This window comes from Vigna unguiculata, chromosome 10 (assembly GCF_037176805.1).
Source record: "Vigna unguiculata cultivar grain cowpea cultivar isolate G323 ecotype 2 chromosome 10, ASM3717680v1, whole genome shotgun sequence".
NCBI classification, from domain to species: Eukaryota; Viridiplantae; Streptophyta; class Magnoliopsida; order Fabales; family Fabaceae; genus Vigna; species Vigna unguiculata.
In genome coordinates this window covers 45333894-45351676 of record NC_140801.1, presented here as the reverse complement: position 1 = coordinate 45351676, position 17783 = coordinate 45333894, and the positions used below count along the sequence as shown (strand labels likewise).

Genomic DNA, 17783 nt, shown 5'->3' with positions numbered 1-17783 from the left:
GGCTCTGGCCATTGTTTTTCACTATAATATTGTGCTTTGGACTATAGGCAGTTTAACTAACACTATAATTTACATAATTTGATTTGAGAATGTTTTTAGACACCATGATCTGTGAAAGCCATGTTCAAGGATCCTTGCATTTGACTTGCATTAGAGGTATCGAAATTACTGATAGAACTTTCCAATAGCATAAGAAATTGTTGCCATTGCTCTCTAGAAATACTCTCTGATCATCTCCAGAAATACTCTCTACAGAAATATTCATGACTTAATAATGTAAACCCTATTCAAAGAGTTATCTTTCTCTTTTTGAGAAAGAATCAATAGAGGACTAGGAAAAAGAACAACGAAGGGATCAATAGATTAATCTTTGTTTGAGTAGCTTTAAACTCTATATTCAGGTTTTATATTTATAACATTATGTATTTTCGTTTTTCAACATTATGTACTTTTTTATATTTATATTTTAAATGTTAATAATTTATCAAATCATCAATAAAATTAATTTTGGTTAATTTTAAATGTTAAGAACTTTCTACCCACATTTTTCGGAGTTCTTGTTGTCCGTAGAACTATAACTTCTCCACAATCACAAATGGGTCTTAACCCCAAAACCTTATGCCCCCCACCTTTAGACGAGGTAAGACTATGCTGCACACAGTTATTACACTATATGAAGAAGATTGGGTCCGAGACATAACTTATTTCACTCAAGCTTAACGTTCCAATCACGAGCAAGAACATGCCCTCTTAAATTTTTATAAACCCTAAGACCAAGACAAAGAATTTTTAAACATTCTATTTTTTTACTTTTCCTTTTCATTTATTTTAAAATAATTTGTTTAAATATATGATTAAACATCTCATTAAACTTAAAACATTGCCACACAGGTTTACTAATGCGACATGTAGCACATAAATGCCAACTGCACAATGAAACGTTAACAATTTAAATGACGTTAGGACCTAATTGAATCAAAATGACAAAAATTAGGATCATTTTGAGTACAAAACAAAAATTGGGACCTATATTTAATAAAAGTTGACAAAAATGAGACCAAAATGACATTTTAACATTTATTTTATAATCCAAGTCATTCAATTTTAACAAAAATGAACACATAATAAGAATAAAAAAATTGGTGACATGAATAGAGGAAGAAAATTAAGATAATTTTTTGTATTGTCTCTTCAATGGTGTCTAGTTAATTTGCTTTTCAAACTTATTGCTGTAAAAAAAATCTCTTTTCAAACTATGCATTCTTTTTTCTCAATTCTTATATGTTTTTGTATTATTTAGTGAAGAAACGGTGGAAATAAATCACAAACTATTGGTTTCTACTTATTATTCATGTGCTATCTTCAATAATCGAATAAGATAAAATTATTCAACTCTTTTACTTATTTGAATGTGAAATCTTATTTTTATAGAACAATATTTTCCTATACATGTAATTTTTTATATTATATATTTTTTATAATTAATTTTTAACTATAACTTATTCATCAAAAAAAAAATTTTAGTAATTATATCTTTTAAAATTTTAATTCTAATTTAATTAATGACGAATTCAAGATTTTGAAACAACAAACTGCCGTCTTTAAAATATATATATATATATATATATATATATATATATATATATATATATATATATATATATATATATATTTATTGTGTATATTATTTTTATCAGCAAAGAATATTAATATATATACAGAGACACTTTAGGAGTGTCTCAACCCTTATACAGATCCTGATTTTACATTGAGGTTCTTAGATTAAAAAAACAACCTAATAGATGTGTGTAGCAAAAAGATCAAAGGCAAATAGAGGACCTACATATTCAAAGTACAACTAAAAAGTATCATCTTAAGAATATCCACTCATAGGAACTTATTCAAGTTGGTACACATTGGCAATTATTGGATTCATTCCTTTAGTCCAGTGCTAAATTCAATACGTTAATAATCTATTTGAGAGCTTCCTGATCAGTAAATTTTATCACCGTAGATTGTACAGTTCATTTTATATATAGCAACTGTTAATCTATATCTAACTTAGTAAATCTATGTTAGATAATCTATATTTCATTAATTTTCGCTAGTAAATCTAGTACAGCTAATTTGATGGTATATAAAATTAACTGTTTAATTTTAATGTTAAAAAATTAATTATTCTATGATAAAAATATATGATCCCTATATAGAATATTAAAACATACAAGTCAAATAATAAAAATTAAAACAAGATTCATAATATATTTGTTAATTATTACGCATGCATTACAAGAAAAAAAAGATGAGGTTGGACATCATATTTTTTACCTATACTGCCAACTGGGTTCATCATATGTCATATGGATGAAAAACTACACCAATAAAGACACTTTGCATCACATATATATCGTACAAGTGTTTCACTCATATTGACATTTGTGTAAATCATGTAATTTTGTTTGCATTATATACAAATAAAAGTTATATTCAGCATATAACAAGAATAAGCTTGATTAAAGTTTAAAGTAGTTGATTTTTCACTCGGAATGATGTCGTTTTTGGTGAGGGAACCGTCGGGGTTGAGTTTATTTTTGAGCAAGCCGAGAGGATCCATGGCGGATGAAGAAAAAGGTGAAGAAGGTGGTTGTGGTTCTGACATTGTTCATCAAAAAGTATTTGTGTGCGATGAAGAAGAAGAAGAGTTTAAATGGAATTTGAATTCCCCGCTAATTCGATTTTTTTTTACTGATAGCCGCTTGGGTTCATCTATCGGCTATAATAATAATTTAACAATATATAAAAATTTAATAAATAATTATATATTAAAGGGTAAAATGAGTATTTTGAAATACGTACATTAAAGAAGTGAACCTTTTCATGAATTGAATTGTTATAGATAAGAGTTAATAATGTTGAGATTTGATCATATGATTACATTTTACCAAGTTGTTTATAATGTTGAAATTTCAATAGGGATGGTAATGTTGACTGGTTCGGTCCGCATAAGATTCATATATCGCGGACTGGCTCGTCCTGTTCTGCATAATTTATGCGAGCTGCAATCACTGGCTCGTCTCACATTATTTGATTTGTCGGTCCGTTGGCTAGCCTGCTTTTGTTTATTTATTTATTTTTTAATTTTTAAGAAAAAACTTTCAATATTTAAAAATTCGGAAACTTTAAGAAGTTCACAAAAATTAAGTAAAGACTTTGGGGAGTTGGATGATAAATTGATAATTCAACATTTTCATCATATTCATCTTCATACTATGACATACACAATGTATTCTTTAAATTTTAGCACATTAAAAAATACATAATACTTTTGTTTTCCAATTATACAAGAATTTGGAACGTTAGTGCAACAATCCATAAAAAAAGTAACTAATATACACAAATGCAAGTTTTGTTTTTTATCTAATCATATCTTTGGTCCCCATTTTCGTTAGAGAGAGTGTCAAGTGTCAGTTCTTGGATTTTTTGACTTTTTTTTTAATTTTTTTGATTTTTGATTTTTGATTTTTTTTTTAAAATAAAAAATTTGCCATGTGTTAAGTTGTCATTGTGCCACGTGGTAGTGAGAGTGATGTGGTAGTGACAATGACATGTGTCACTTATATGTCAGGTGTCATTTCCACTCTCTCAATTTGGTCCTTTTATTTTAATTTTTGTCTCAATTCAATTCCAATTTTTGTAAAAATTCGGCAATTTTATCCCTCTCCAAATTGAAATCAAATTTAATTTCTATATAAATGTACACAAATATTTCTATCAAAATTGATATTTCAAGTAAATATTTTTAACAAAATTAAGTTCATTTAATTAATATTTTACATTGAACTTTATTTAAAATTGTTTTAAAGTTGTTAATAGGAAATAATGTTAATAGAAAAAAATTCATAAATTAACTAGTTCATGTAACAGTAAAAAACATATAAATTTTAAATTTGAAAACAATTTTAAGTAAAGTTGAATGTGAAACACAAATTTAAATAAACTTAGCTATGTTAAAAATATATAATAAAATATCAATTTGAATAAAATATCAAATTTAATAAAAATATTTGTATAACATTTATATAAAAATTAATTTTTGTTTCAATTTGGAGAGGGATGAAATTGTACTATTTTTACAAAAATAGGGACTAAATTGAAACAATTTATGAATAAATGACACGTGGCATAATACTGACACTTGACATTATCACTGTCACATCACTCTGTCACTGACACGTGGCACGACGATAGTTTGACACGTGACAAATTTTTTTATTTTTAAAAAAAATTCAAAAAAATAAATAAATAAATTCAAAAAAAATAAATAAAAAAATCCACGTGGAGTCCCATTTAACGTTGTTACTGTACCAACAACAGAAAGGACTAAATTGAGATCAAAATTCTCAAAATAGGGAGCAAATTGAGATAAAAAAAAATAACGGGACCAAATTGAGATTTTGCTATGAAAATGGGACCAAAGACATAATTAAATCCTTTTTTTATGCAGGCGTGCGGGCCGACCCGTGTGGGTCGCAGGCCAGCCAGTTTGGGTCATGGGCTTATGCAGGACGGGCTGGACTTGCGGGTTCAACTTCTAGGCCTACCCCGCGTATTTTGTGCGGGCCTACAGGGTGGCCCACCGAGCCAGGCCTAATTGCCACCCCTAGATTTGATGACTTGATTAGAATTTACCAACGTTGGTAGTTTCGACTGACTTACATTCACTAATATTCAACTATAAATATGGTAAAACAATGTAGTGGTGAAATTTCTAAATGACCTATATCTACACTTTTGACACTTGTCCTAAAGCAAAATATCTTAAAATAACTAGTGTAAAAATAGGCGTTGTCACGTTTGTGTGTACACATTTTTTAAATATGTGTGATATTATATTAGTGAGTGATGATATTGTAATGTTATTAAGTTAATATATAAAATAAAATTATATTTATGAAAAATAAAGTGAAATATATCAGAAAAGATGAGAGAATAACGGTTGATAAATAGGAAAAAAAGAAGAAGTAGAGATAGACGATTTTATAAAATGTTTGTAAAAATAACGGTCAATTTTTAAAAATGTAATAAATAATTACATTTTAAAGAGTAAAATTGAAATTTTGAAACGTGAACACAGAAGAGAGAATCTTCTTTATATGTTGTTATAGATATACCATTAAAATATCTAAACTACTTATTCTATACTATTGACACCTATCCTAAAACATGATTTTTTTTTTCATGTTTCCGGTTATGAAAATTCTCATTTTACCTATGCCTCAACATTTGACATATGTTCATTGTATAGGCTTTTATGTCATTTACCGTTTCAATTATGTTATTCTTTCTATTGGCACGAGCACTACAAAGCACCGACAAAGATTGGATTGCTTTATATGTTGTTGTGATAGATGTTTGGTTTTTATTTTGTTTCATTTAGGTGAGTTTTTGTTAGGTTTTACAGAGGGGGTTTCACTGGGGAGAACAACACCAATGAGATCTGAGCCTAACCACATAAGACACTGACACCACTCTCAACCCAAAACCTTAAGGCAATGGGTTTATGGGTCTTTATTCTTATATAGTGCTCTACTTTCTCATTTCTAGCCAATGTGGGACTTAGAATCACACTTGGATTCCTAACAATCTCCCCCTCAAGGGTGAGTCCCTTCAACCACATTGGTACACTCCCCCTCCAGCGGAAGCATTCCCAACCACGAGTACCCCTTCTCTGTCCTTTTCTGTACCGCCGTTCTTTCTTAACGGGACACGCTTTACCTGACCCACACTGTCAGGAAGACTTTCGATACTAGGACCATACTGCACTCGTCTGAGCCGGTATTAACCATCGGCTCTGATACCACTTGTTAGGTTTTACAGAGGGGGTTTCACTGGGGAGAACAACACCAATGAGATCTGAGCCCAACCACATAAGACATTGACACCACTCTCAACCCAAAACCTTAAGGCAATGGGTTTATGGGTCTTGATTCTTATATAGTACCTCTTGTCAGGTTTACAGAGGGGGGGTTTCACTGGGGAGAACAACACCAATGAGATCTGAGCCTAACCACATAAGATACTGACACCACTCTCAACCCAAAACCTTAAGGCTTTGGGTTGAGAGTGGTGTCAGTGTCTTATGTGGTTAGGCTCAGATCTCATTGGTGTTGTTCTCCCCAGTGAAACCCCCTCTGTAAAACCTAACAAGTGGTATCAGAGCCGATGGTTCATACCGGCTCAAACGAGTGCAGTATGGTCCTAGTATCGAAAGTCTTCCTGGCAAAGGTCCCAGGTAAGGGTTCCAGGTAAAGCGTGTCCCGTTAAGAATAACGGCGGTACAGAAAAGGGCAGAAAAGGAGTACTCGTGGTTGGGCAGCTTCCGCTGGAGAGGGAGTGTACCAATGTGGTTGTGGTTGGGCAGCTTCCGCTGGAGAGTGTGAGTCTAAGTCCCACATTGACCAGAAATGAGAAAGTAGAGCACTATATAAGAATCAAGACCCATAAACCCATTGCCTTAAGGTTTTGGGTTGAGAGTGGTGTCAGTGTCTTATGTGGTTAGGCTCAGGTCTCATTGGTGTTGTTCTCCCCGGTGAAACCCCTTCTGTAAAACCTGACAAGTGGTATCAGAGCCGATGGTTAATACCGGCTCAGACGAGTGCAGTATGTCCCTGTATCGAAAGTCTTCCTGGCAAAGAGTTCCAGGTAAGCGTGTCCCGTTAAGATGAACGGCGGTACGAGAAGGGGTACTCGTGGTTGGGAATGCTTCCGCTGGAGGGGGAGTGTACCAATGTGGTTGAAGGGACTCACCCTTGAGGGGGAGATTGTTAGGAATCCAAGTGTGATTCTAAGTCCCACATTGGCTAGAAATGAGAAAGTAGAGCACTATATAAGAATAAAGAACTATTTAAGAATAAAGACCCATAAACCCATTGCCTTAAGGTTTTGGGTTGAGAGTGGTGTCAGTGTCTTATGTGGTTGGGCTCAGGTCTCATTGGTGTTGTTCTCCCCGGTGAAACCCCTTCTGTAAAACCTGACAAGTGGTATCAGAGCCGATGGTTCATACCGGCTCAAACGAGTGCAGTATGGTCCTAGTATCGAAAGTCTTCCTGGCAAAGGTCCCAGGTAAGGGTTCCAGGTAAAGCGTGTCCCGTTAAGAATAACGGCGGTACAGAAAAGGGCAGAAAAGGAGTACTCGTGGTTGGGCAGCTTCCGCTGGAGAGGGAGTGTACCAATGTGGTTGTGGTTGGGCAGCTTCCGCTGGAGAGTGTGAGTCTAAGTCCCACATTGACCAGAAATGAGAAAGTAGAGCACTATATAAGAATCAAGACCCATAAACCCATTGCCTTAAGGTTTTGGGTTGAGAGTGGTGTCAGTGTCTTATGTGGTTAGGCTCAGATCTCATTGGTGTTGTTCTCCCCAGTGAAACCCCCTCTGTAAAACCTAACAGTTTTGTATTTCCGTTCCAGCTCTCCACTACATATATGGAAGAAGTTATCTTTTTAGTAAAGGGGTATTTTTTTGTTGTGTATTTTTGTGGCCTTGGTATTTGTTGTACATCTGCATTGTTGTTGTGTTGATACACTATAATGATTTCATTTTGTGATTCTTTTTGGTAGTTATGTTGATGTCTTCCTTAACTTCATTTATGACTGGAATTGGGTGTATGGTTTTATTTTATTCACTGGGTGTGTGATTACAGTGTTGTTCTGTTTAGGTTTTACTTTCCATGGCAAGTTTGCTTTTTCATTATGTTTATGGTTTTTTTGTTATTCTTATGGTTTTTTTTGTTATTCTTATGGTTTTATGTTTTTTATATTTTTATGTTATGGTTGTATATAATTTGTTACTAGTATAAGTTTTGTTAAATTCACTTACTTTAGTTGACTTTTTTGTTATTTAAACCACCCTTTGCATTTGTGTTAATATGACAAAATGGATTTGTTTTGGGATTTTTTTTTTCTTGTAGTTACGTTGTTTGCTATTCAATGTCATAAATGAATGGAATTGAATTATTTGAGAGTTATTTATTGATAGTGTAGTTGTTTTCTAGGTGGAAAGGAATGAAATTGTGGCCGAAACTAATGAATTATACAAGTTTGTCTGTCAAAAATTTCTGGCAAGTTGATCACAAAACAATTGTCTTTGTTGCTAATTCCACATTTGGCAAAGGATCTTCGACATTTTTATTGTCCCTATAGCATTGAGCTAGAATTGTAATTTGTATATATGTGTGGCAGAGTTGTGTGTTTTTGATGATGTCCCTGAGATAGGAAAAATGCACTATGTCATGTATATCTTCTTATGGTTAGGATATAAATCAAGGTAGGTTAGAATTAGACCAAAGTAGAAACACACAAAATCATCTTAACTTGTACATACTATTATGAATTCGAAAACTTAAAAGTTAGCCGAAAAACTTATGAATTAATGGGTTAAACTAATAATCTAATAGATTAGAGACCTAATCAATTAGAAAAATAATAGAATTGATTAATATTCTCATAACAGGTTTTTAAACACGAAAACTAGTATTCTATCATAATAAAGTTCAACAATTGAATTCTAGGAAAGATTCAGAGAAAGCATTCTTAAAGTATATTGAAGGGAACAATGTTTATCAAGTTTGGAATCAATTTCATGGATTTTGGCTTAGCAATGTGAAGGAAGATTAAAATTGAATAGGTGTATTTAATCTGATTACTGAATTATGAATTTATGTTGTGTTATTTGCTGAAACTCGTTATGAAAGTGTTCTTGTGTTTGATGCAAGTGGTCGGTTTGTTATAAGAAACTGAATGTTGATTTTAAGAAATAAAAAACTAGTATAAATTTTTTTCGTAGTTGTTCTATCTTTTCTCTCCTTATTTTTGTCATGATATAAACAATCAATCTACTTAAACATCCCATGTAATTATTTTTAACAAGCTATTTTTTTAAAAACTATTTCAAAAAAATTAAATTATGTAAAATTAGGTAAAATCAATTCACCGGCTCCTGTTTTGAGAAGAATTGTCCTATTTATCTTAACAACTTTTGTTTGTTACTTTCTTCTCTGGCTGTTTTACTCCTTTCTTCATACATCTAACAAGTGGAGATAATATATCAAACATAATATATTGAATTTTTAATGATGGTGCTTCGGTTGTATTTTAACATCACTCGTAGTTTTTTAATTCGTTTGGCTAGGAAATATAGAAACATTTTCTATTGGAAACAAAAGGTGGATTCTTCTACTCAATGTAGTTATTTGTTTAATTATTGGTTTAATATAATAGATGATGTTGGATTAGTTGAGAATTATTTACTGTTGTCATAGTCATATTCTATATGGTAGGAAATGAAATTGTATTGAAGTCTCAGGTGTACTCTTCGTAATTGTAGAAATTACACTTTATGTATGTTTATTAATTAATTTAAAATCTTTTATAATACCAAAACTAAAAATTGTAATTTTATTATTTAATAATTTATTTTTATTTTTACTTTCACATGTAAACTATGTCACCATAATTTAAATTTTATAATACTGTTAAAATAAACTAGAAACATTAGTTTTGCTCCTAAAATATCTTACTTTCACTAAAAAAAAGTTATTTTCACTTTACAAAAGTTAAAATTTCATCTTTATATTACCAAAGAATTGCATTAAAATAAAATAAATTAAGTATAAGATAAAACATCAGCTTAAAACAATTAAACATAATATTTTAAGTCATAATTAAACAAAATTAACATATTTTTTTTAAAAAAATACATAAATGATAATTATAAAAAATGAGATGAAATTAAGGCCAAGAATAATAATATAAGTATCTTTACATTTTTATGTCTAATTTTTATATTTTTAGATCGTTTAACCTTGTATTTTTTTACATTGTCTGACCTTTTATGTTTACAGAATTTATTGTTTGCAATTTGTTTTTCGTGTAACATTCATACCATAAGATCATCTGCCTTTTACATTTTTTTTTCTGCATCATTTAACTATATATTTTAAAAAGTCTAATTTTTTTCATTTTTTATATGTTGTCTATTCTTTTAATTTTTATATAGTTTACTCATTTTACGTTTTTTCTATATGATTTATGCTTAATATTTTAACTATATGATTTATGCTTAATATTTTTAATGAGTTTACTCTATATATTTTTACATAATCCATTCTTATTATTTTTAATTCATTGTAGAGACTCAACTCTTTACATGTTATAAATATATATATTAACTTTCAAAATTTATATATATAAAAAAATTCATGTTAATTTTATATAAAACTTAATTATAAACTTAAAAAAATTTATTATTTTTCTCAATCTCTTTTAATAAATATATATTTACTAACCTAAAAAAACTCAAACAAACATCAATCCTTATTTAAAAAACACACACAAAACATGAATCTGTGTTTAAAAAAAACATCAACATTAATTTTTTTTAACAACTTCATATTTTAAATATTCAGATTTATTTATTCATAACAATACTAAAATTAAATTTGTAAACTAAAATACACATTTTAGTACATTAATTTGTTATTATTAAATTGCACATAAAAAATGAAATAAGAAATATACTGTAATAATATACTGTAATAAACAACCATAACTAGGGATGTCAACGGGGCGGGTAGGGTACAGGTAGTAGCTCCCTCGTACCCTACCCGCTAGATAAATATTTGCCCCGTACCCGTACCCATATCCGTCGGGTATCCGTTATGCGGGTATCCGTCTATTTTTTTCATATCCGCGGGTATCCACGAGTACCCGCGGGTATTTACAAAATTATTTAAAAAACAAATATTTAATCATAAATTCAAATAAAATAAAATAAAATACATCACTATCATAAATTTTAAATAAAGTTCAAATAAATTCAAGTTCACACAAGTCCAAATAATTATAAAAGTAAATATAAAATGACATTCAACACAATTAAAATTCTTTAATTAGTGTTTTGATCAAAAAGTCCATTTTCTCCAATTGATTCTTAAAAAATAAACAAAATAAAAAAACAATAAACCTCAATTGCCACGTGCCAAATATTCTTATTTTGATTTCATCATCTGACAACAAGTATACCATAAACGTCATTATCTATCTAGGATTTGATGTATATGCCCAATTTCAAGTAAAGGAAAGAGAAGAATGTCAATGGGTGTACTTGGAAGAAGACAACGTACCAATACTTGAAGTTTGAAGAATGAAGACAGAAGACAAGATGTGCAACTTAGAAAAAATTAGGCTAGAATGTTTTTTACTAATATATATATATATATATATATATATATATATATAAGGGTACTTTTTGTGAATTAAAGTTTAGCGGGTACAGGTATCCACGGGTACGGATACTATGATATCCGTACCTGCCCCGTTAACATGCGGGTATCAAAAATACCCGTACCCGCGGGTAGCGGGTATCCATTTTTAATATCCATTTCCTACCCGTTGCGGGTTTTATCCGCAGATATCCGCGGGTACGGATTTTTTTGACATCCCTAACCATAACAAACCGTATTAAAAACTTCACACAATTTTAACTAAAATATCAATATAATTTCAAAATAATTAAAAACTATTATAATTTATTATGTATTATCTATTATCCATTATAATATAAAAAAATACTAGGAAAGTTATCTTTTTATCTATGTTTATTTTGTTGACAAATATTCTAATTGTTAGTGTTTTAGTTATTTGATATTTTTTAGCGTTTTTGTTGTTGTCACATATGTCTCTAGAGATAAATTTTATGTTTTACCCATTATTTATATTTAAATTATTAATTTTTTTTTTCTATAATTACATCATTATTTAATATAGTTTCTAATTATTTGATTATTTAATATACTTTACTTTTATTTAAAAAATAATAATATTTAAATAAATTAAATTTTTTTTCTATAATTACATCATTATTTAATATAGTTTCTAATTATTTGATTATTTAATATACTTTACTTTTATTTCATAAAATAATAATATTTAAATAAATTAAATTTTATTATATATTTCCTTTTTTCTTTTATGATATTTCATTACTTAGTCACTTTCTAAAATTAAACTTAAAAAATATATTATAATTTTATTTTGTGAAATACTATTATTTAAAATTAGTAAAAAAATTATAAACAATAAAACATATTTATATCAAATTATAATATAGATATTTTTATCATTGAATATTCTTCCTATTTTAATATGTAAAATTTGAATAGAAATTATCTAATAAATAATTACACTAATCATATATACATAGAATCCCATATAAAGATTGTATTTAATAATTTTTTTCAAATTTTTAAAATATATGTATCTGTTATCTATTAAATTTATTTTATAACCAATGTTTATTTTATTTTGTTAACAAGTATTTTAAAAGTTAATTTTTTAGTCATTTGACATTTCTTAACTTATCTTTTTTTTTATTTATATTTATTTTACAGTCACATGATCAAATAAGTTATTTTACTTTTTTATCATTTATTTTATTTTTAAATTGAATAGTCCTTAAAATGAAAGTATATTTCTATACAATATTTTTGCATTCTTAAGTTTATCATTTTATAATTTTAAATTATTTGGTCATCTAATCCAGTATTAAATAATAACATAAAGAATAACTTCAACAAGTGAATCATCAAGTCTTCACACCTTCATTAAATTGATCATGACTTCACGTATATCTTTATCAAATCTTCAAGCACCAAATCACCAAAACCCATTTGTGCGCTAACACCTACCGGCAAGCTTGATCTCCCAAGATTAACTCCATCCTTAGTCTTCTTGAACACCCAAAAGAGTAATCTCTAAAAAGTCAAGAATTCTCTTTTCTCAATCTCTCAAATCAGGTTTTTGATTATGTATTCTGTGTGTTTGAAAATGAATTGAGATTTGTTTAAAAAGGAATTCTTTGCTGGTGAGATTAATGGATTAAGAGATTTATCTAATCAGTTATCCTGATTGGGTTTTGATTGTAGTGACTGTAGTGCATTTCATAATCGATTAAATAAGTGACTAATCCATTAAAGAGTTATGTAACACCTATATTTTTACAGTTCAAGATTGGATAAGCTGATCTAAGTAATTCTAGGTTTGACTCACATTATGTTAAACATGCATTACCTATTCATATAAATGATTATACCTATTTCTAGTGACAAAGCTTGATCGGTTTGCATGACTTTGAACACCATCAAAACTTCAACACACCGAGTAAGCTCCCTCTTTGAACACAAACTATTAGTTTCTATTTATTTCTCATGCGCTATCTTCGATAATTGAATAAGATAAAATTATCCAACTCTTGTACTTATTTAAGTGTGAAATCTTAATTTTATAGAATAATATTTTCCTATACATGTATTTTTTTTTTTTTTAAGAACATAACATGAAATTTTATATTATATATATTTTTTAATTAATTTTTAACCGTAACATATTCATCGTAAAGTTTTTTTTAGTATTTATATCTTTCAAAACTCTAATTTAATTTAATTAATGTAGAATTCAAGATTTTGAAACAACAAACTGCCATCTTTTAAATATATATATATATATATATATATATATATATATATTTATTTATTTATTTATTTATTGTGTATATTATTTTGATCACTACCGATTACACCGTTTATTCTATATATACCAACCGGTAATCTATATCTAATTTAGTAAATCTATGTTACATAATTTATATTACATTAATTTTCGCTAGTAAATCTAGTATGGATATTTGGTGGTACATAAAATCAACTGTTTAAATTTAATGATAAAAAAATAATTATTCTATGATAAAAATATATGATCCGTATATAAAATATTAAAACACACAAGTCAAATAATAAAAAATAAAACCAGATCAATAATTTATTTATTAATCATTACGCATGCATCACAATATAGAAGAAAAGATGAAGTTGGAATTCATATTTTCTACCTTGTTATTTGATATTTGTATTCGATGGGTCATTTTGCCTTTATTTTTTTTGTTATATTGGTCCTACATTTAAGAGATTTCAATCAAAATATGAAAACAGAAAAGGTTGACTTCACTCTACTTTTTTTATTCTTCTCTTTCACACATTGCCGTCAGTTTCCACATAATGGACACACTCCTCTTATTCTCTCAAAATCTCTTTGCATTTAAATTTCTCAAAGTTTTTTTTTCCATTGGTTGTTACAAACTTATGTCGACATTTCATGACATAGCTTCATCATTTATGTCATCTTCCTTTTCTGTTAAAAGATTTACCATTTATAATAAAAATAATATACATTAATTAAAATTTAAGATAATCAATCAGATAATACAGTTTCCTATTTAAATCATTCGGAAAATTTTTTCTTCACTATATTCTTCTTTTCCTTCTTATTTCTCTCGTTCTTCTTCTTGGTTAGATTTATCTTACAATGACTAGATATAAGATAAACCAACAGTTTTCGTTTTTTTCTTCTATTATAGTATTTTTGGTTGTAACGAAGAAAATGAAGATTGTGATAGAGCAAAAGCTCTCAAATACAAAATAGTAGCTTTGGTATCAATTTTAATTGCGAGTGCAATTGGAGTGTGTATTTCTTTTATGGGAAAAGTGATACCTGCCTTTCTTGATAAAGGCTTTTGCTGCAGGTGTGATTCTGGCAACTGGGTTCATCCACGTGTTACCCGATGCTTTTGAGAATCTGACCTCACCTTGCTTGAAGGAGCATCCATGGGGAGATTTTCCTTTCACTGGCTTTGTTGCAATGTGCACTGCCATGGGGACTCTCATGCTGGATACTTATGCCACTGCGTATTTTCAGAAACACCATTCCAATGAAGTACAGATCGAGAGTGGGGATGTGGAGAAAGAGACAGGGCACCAAGGGCATGCGGAACTTCACACACATGCAACGCATGGCCATTGTCATGGCTCTGTTCACTCCCACGATCAATCCTCCCAGCTTCTTCGCCATCGAGTCATATCACAGGTATTCATAAGACTCTAAGTCAATGAAAAAAAAAAAAAATATATATATATATAAGGTTAAGGGACAAACTAATATTTTTTCTTCAAAAATCAGGGTTTCATTCTCGGTTTCTTTATTTGACAACGGGGGTTTTGAATCTGTTACACAGGTGTTGGAGTTGGGGATAATCGTTCACTCTGTTATTATTGGAATTTCCTTGGGAGCTTCAGAGAGTCCTAACACGATAAGACCACTGGTAGCTGCGCTGACTTTTCATCAATTCTTTGAAGGCATGGGACTTGGAAGCTGCATATCTCAGGTATCCAAATGAATTTGGTTGATTGATTTAATCTGAACAAAAAGAATATGTGAATATGTGAATGAGGATCCAAAATGCTTATATGTGAGTGAGGATCCAAGATGCTTTGTGTGAAATGATTTGTGACTGGGACCATGTGTGTTGTTGTGTTGGTATGGAACAAACAACATAGGATTTTTGAACTTTCTCTTCTTTTATCTAATACTATCTAATGGCTGTAAATATTTAATTTTTACATAAAAAACTGATTAACTTTTTCTTTAAATTGATATAAGAATTAACCCTTATTTATACTACTATGACTAGACCCTTCGTAAAAAAAAAAGAAACAACAATAAGTATAATGAAATCTACAATAAGATGCTTTACATAAAATACATGGTGACTGGTGAGTCCTCAAAACGATCGCATTTTACATAGAACATGTCTAATGGGATCAGAAAAAACTATACCTTTCTATTAGTTTCTCTCATCACCATAAATGTCTCACCAAGAACATCAATGGTCTCAAAAGAGACGGTAACCTTGCCATTATTGACAGATGTCGATGCACGCTTATGACTAACCACAACAGTATACCCAAGAGCCAACAGCCCACCCAATGTCATTCGACCAACCTGTTTCAATATAAAATCATAAAAAGCAAAAATATATCAGCTAAAAGGAGTAGGTTCATTTTTTTCATGATGGATAACAAGTTTAAAGGAATAAAATGTCAAAAGAAGTGTCAGCAATTATCTTTGATAATCAGGATCAATTAGTATCATGTATTTCTTGCAACTTCAACCTGACAGAACAAATATATCTTGTAAAACTGAAACGGTATACCATTATGTTTTTCCTTTTCCTCACTACTCAAATTGCAGTCATAACATTGATATGTTGGTACAAAACGAAGAAGTTATCCAAAATTTAAATTCTAAATAGTGCACTTTAGGAAGGATTAAAGTTCAAACTTCCTAGAATTATTAAAAGGGGCAGCATCTAAGTCATGGGCAAGGGGGAGTTAATGAGTTAAATATATAGGAGGAAGTAAAGGGAAACGTGGATGGATATATGTTCATTTGTAGATTGAGCATTGACTCTTTTTGAAACGAAAAATCATTCGTAAAGAGGAAATCCTTGGACGATATTTCTCTCCTATTTCTTGTTCTGTTCTTCTTAATAAAATCTTTCTTTTCTTTCTTATTCAATTATTGGTTCCTTCAACACCACTTTTGTGCTCAACACAACTCCAGAAACTACCCTTGGTGGTGAAGGCTTGGCCTTTATCTTAACTTCAGATAGGACTGTCCCACAAAACAGTGATAGACAATGGCTTGGCATTGTAAATGCTACTTCCAATGGAACTTCACAGGCTGCTATCCTATAGTAGTGGAGTTTGACACAGGACACAATTTCACAGAAGATGCCCCTGACAATCATGTCGGCATCAACATAAACAACATCAACTCCATACAACAGATTCAATACTCCTCTATGGCTCCGAAAAAGTTTAGGCTAAGGGATCTCACGAAAGCAACTTATGGATTCAGCCTTGAAAACAAGCTTGGACAAGGTGGATTTGGAACTATGTATAAGGGGCTATTGGAAAACAAGGAGGTAGCTGTAAAGAGAGTCTCCAAAGAGGTGGATTCAGCATAGCAATTATTGGTTTTTTCATAAAACAGACCCTACATTAAAATTAAATTGTTACTAAGATTAACATTGAAAAAGTGGAAGATCGAATAAAATTGTCCAAAAAAATGTAAAATCTAAAACCCTAAACCATTCACTTACTTGCTAAAAACCCCAATTTCTTCTTTTTTGAAAAAAGAACCCCACTCTGTAAACCTCATTCGCACAGTCTGGAATTGGGTTCGATCTCTGCTTTCCTCACGAAAAATGGCATTCAAACACCTGCGAGCTGGGTCGAGATATAGAGTGTGAGCGTCAGCTTGGGAGCGTGAGCGTGAGCGTCAATCGTTCACACTACTATCGTTCACACAATCGTTCGCATAGTGGTTCGCACAAGTGTGAGCATCAGCCTGGGACGAACACCACAGTGAGCTTCTGACGAACAACTTGTAGTGAGACGTTCGATGAGCAGGATTAACAAGAATGAGCATCAGTGAGCAATGAGAGAGATATTGAACAACGAGCATCAAACGAAGGAGATGAACAAAGTGAGGGGATGAACGACTGAACGTTGTTTTACAATAAGCTATATACTAAAAACATATTTTTAATAAAAAAATAAATTATATAAGATTACATATGAAATTATCTTGTAAATAACATTTTCTTAAATAATTTTTATATTTTTTTAAATGATATTTATTGTCTACGCTAAATGTTGTAGGTAATACTTCGTAAGAAAAGTTTCTGTTATAGTTACCTATCAAAATGTCGTAAATAATATATTTTATCGTTACCTAGGAAACTTTCGTACATAATATATTCTACTTTCGTAGATAAAATAAAATTATCTATGAACCATATTTCATAGATAGATTTTCGTAGATAATAAGCAT

The 17783-nt window shown here is 30.1% G+C and overlaps 1 pseudogene; it reads left to right on the top strand.

The window, feature by feature from the left end:
* Nucleotides 1–2612: 2612 nt before the first annotated feature.
* Nucleotides 2613–15282, top strand: LOC146883333 (zinc transporter 1-like; annotated as a pseudogene).
* Nucleotides 15283–17783: the final 2501 nt, after the last annotated feature.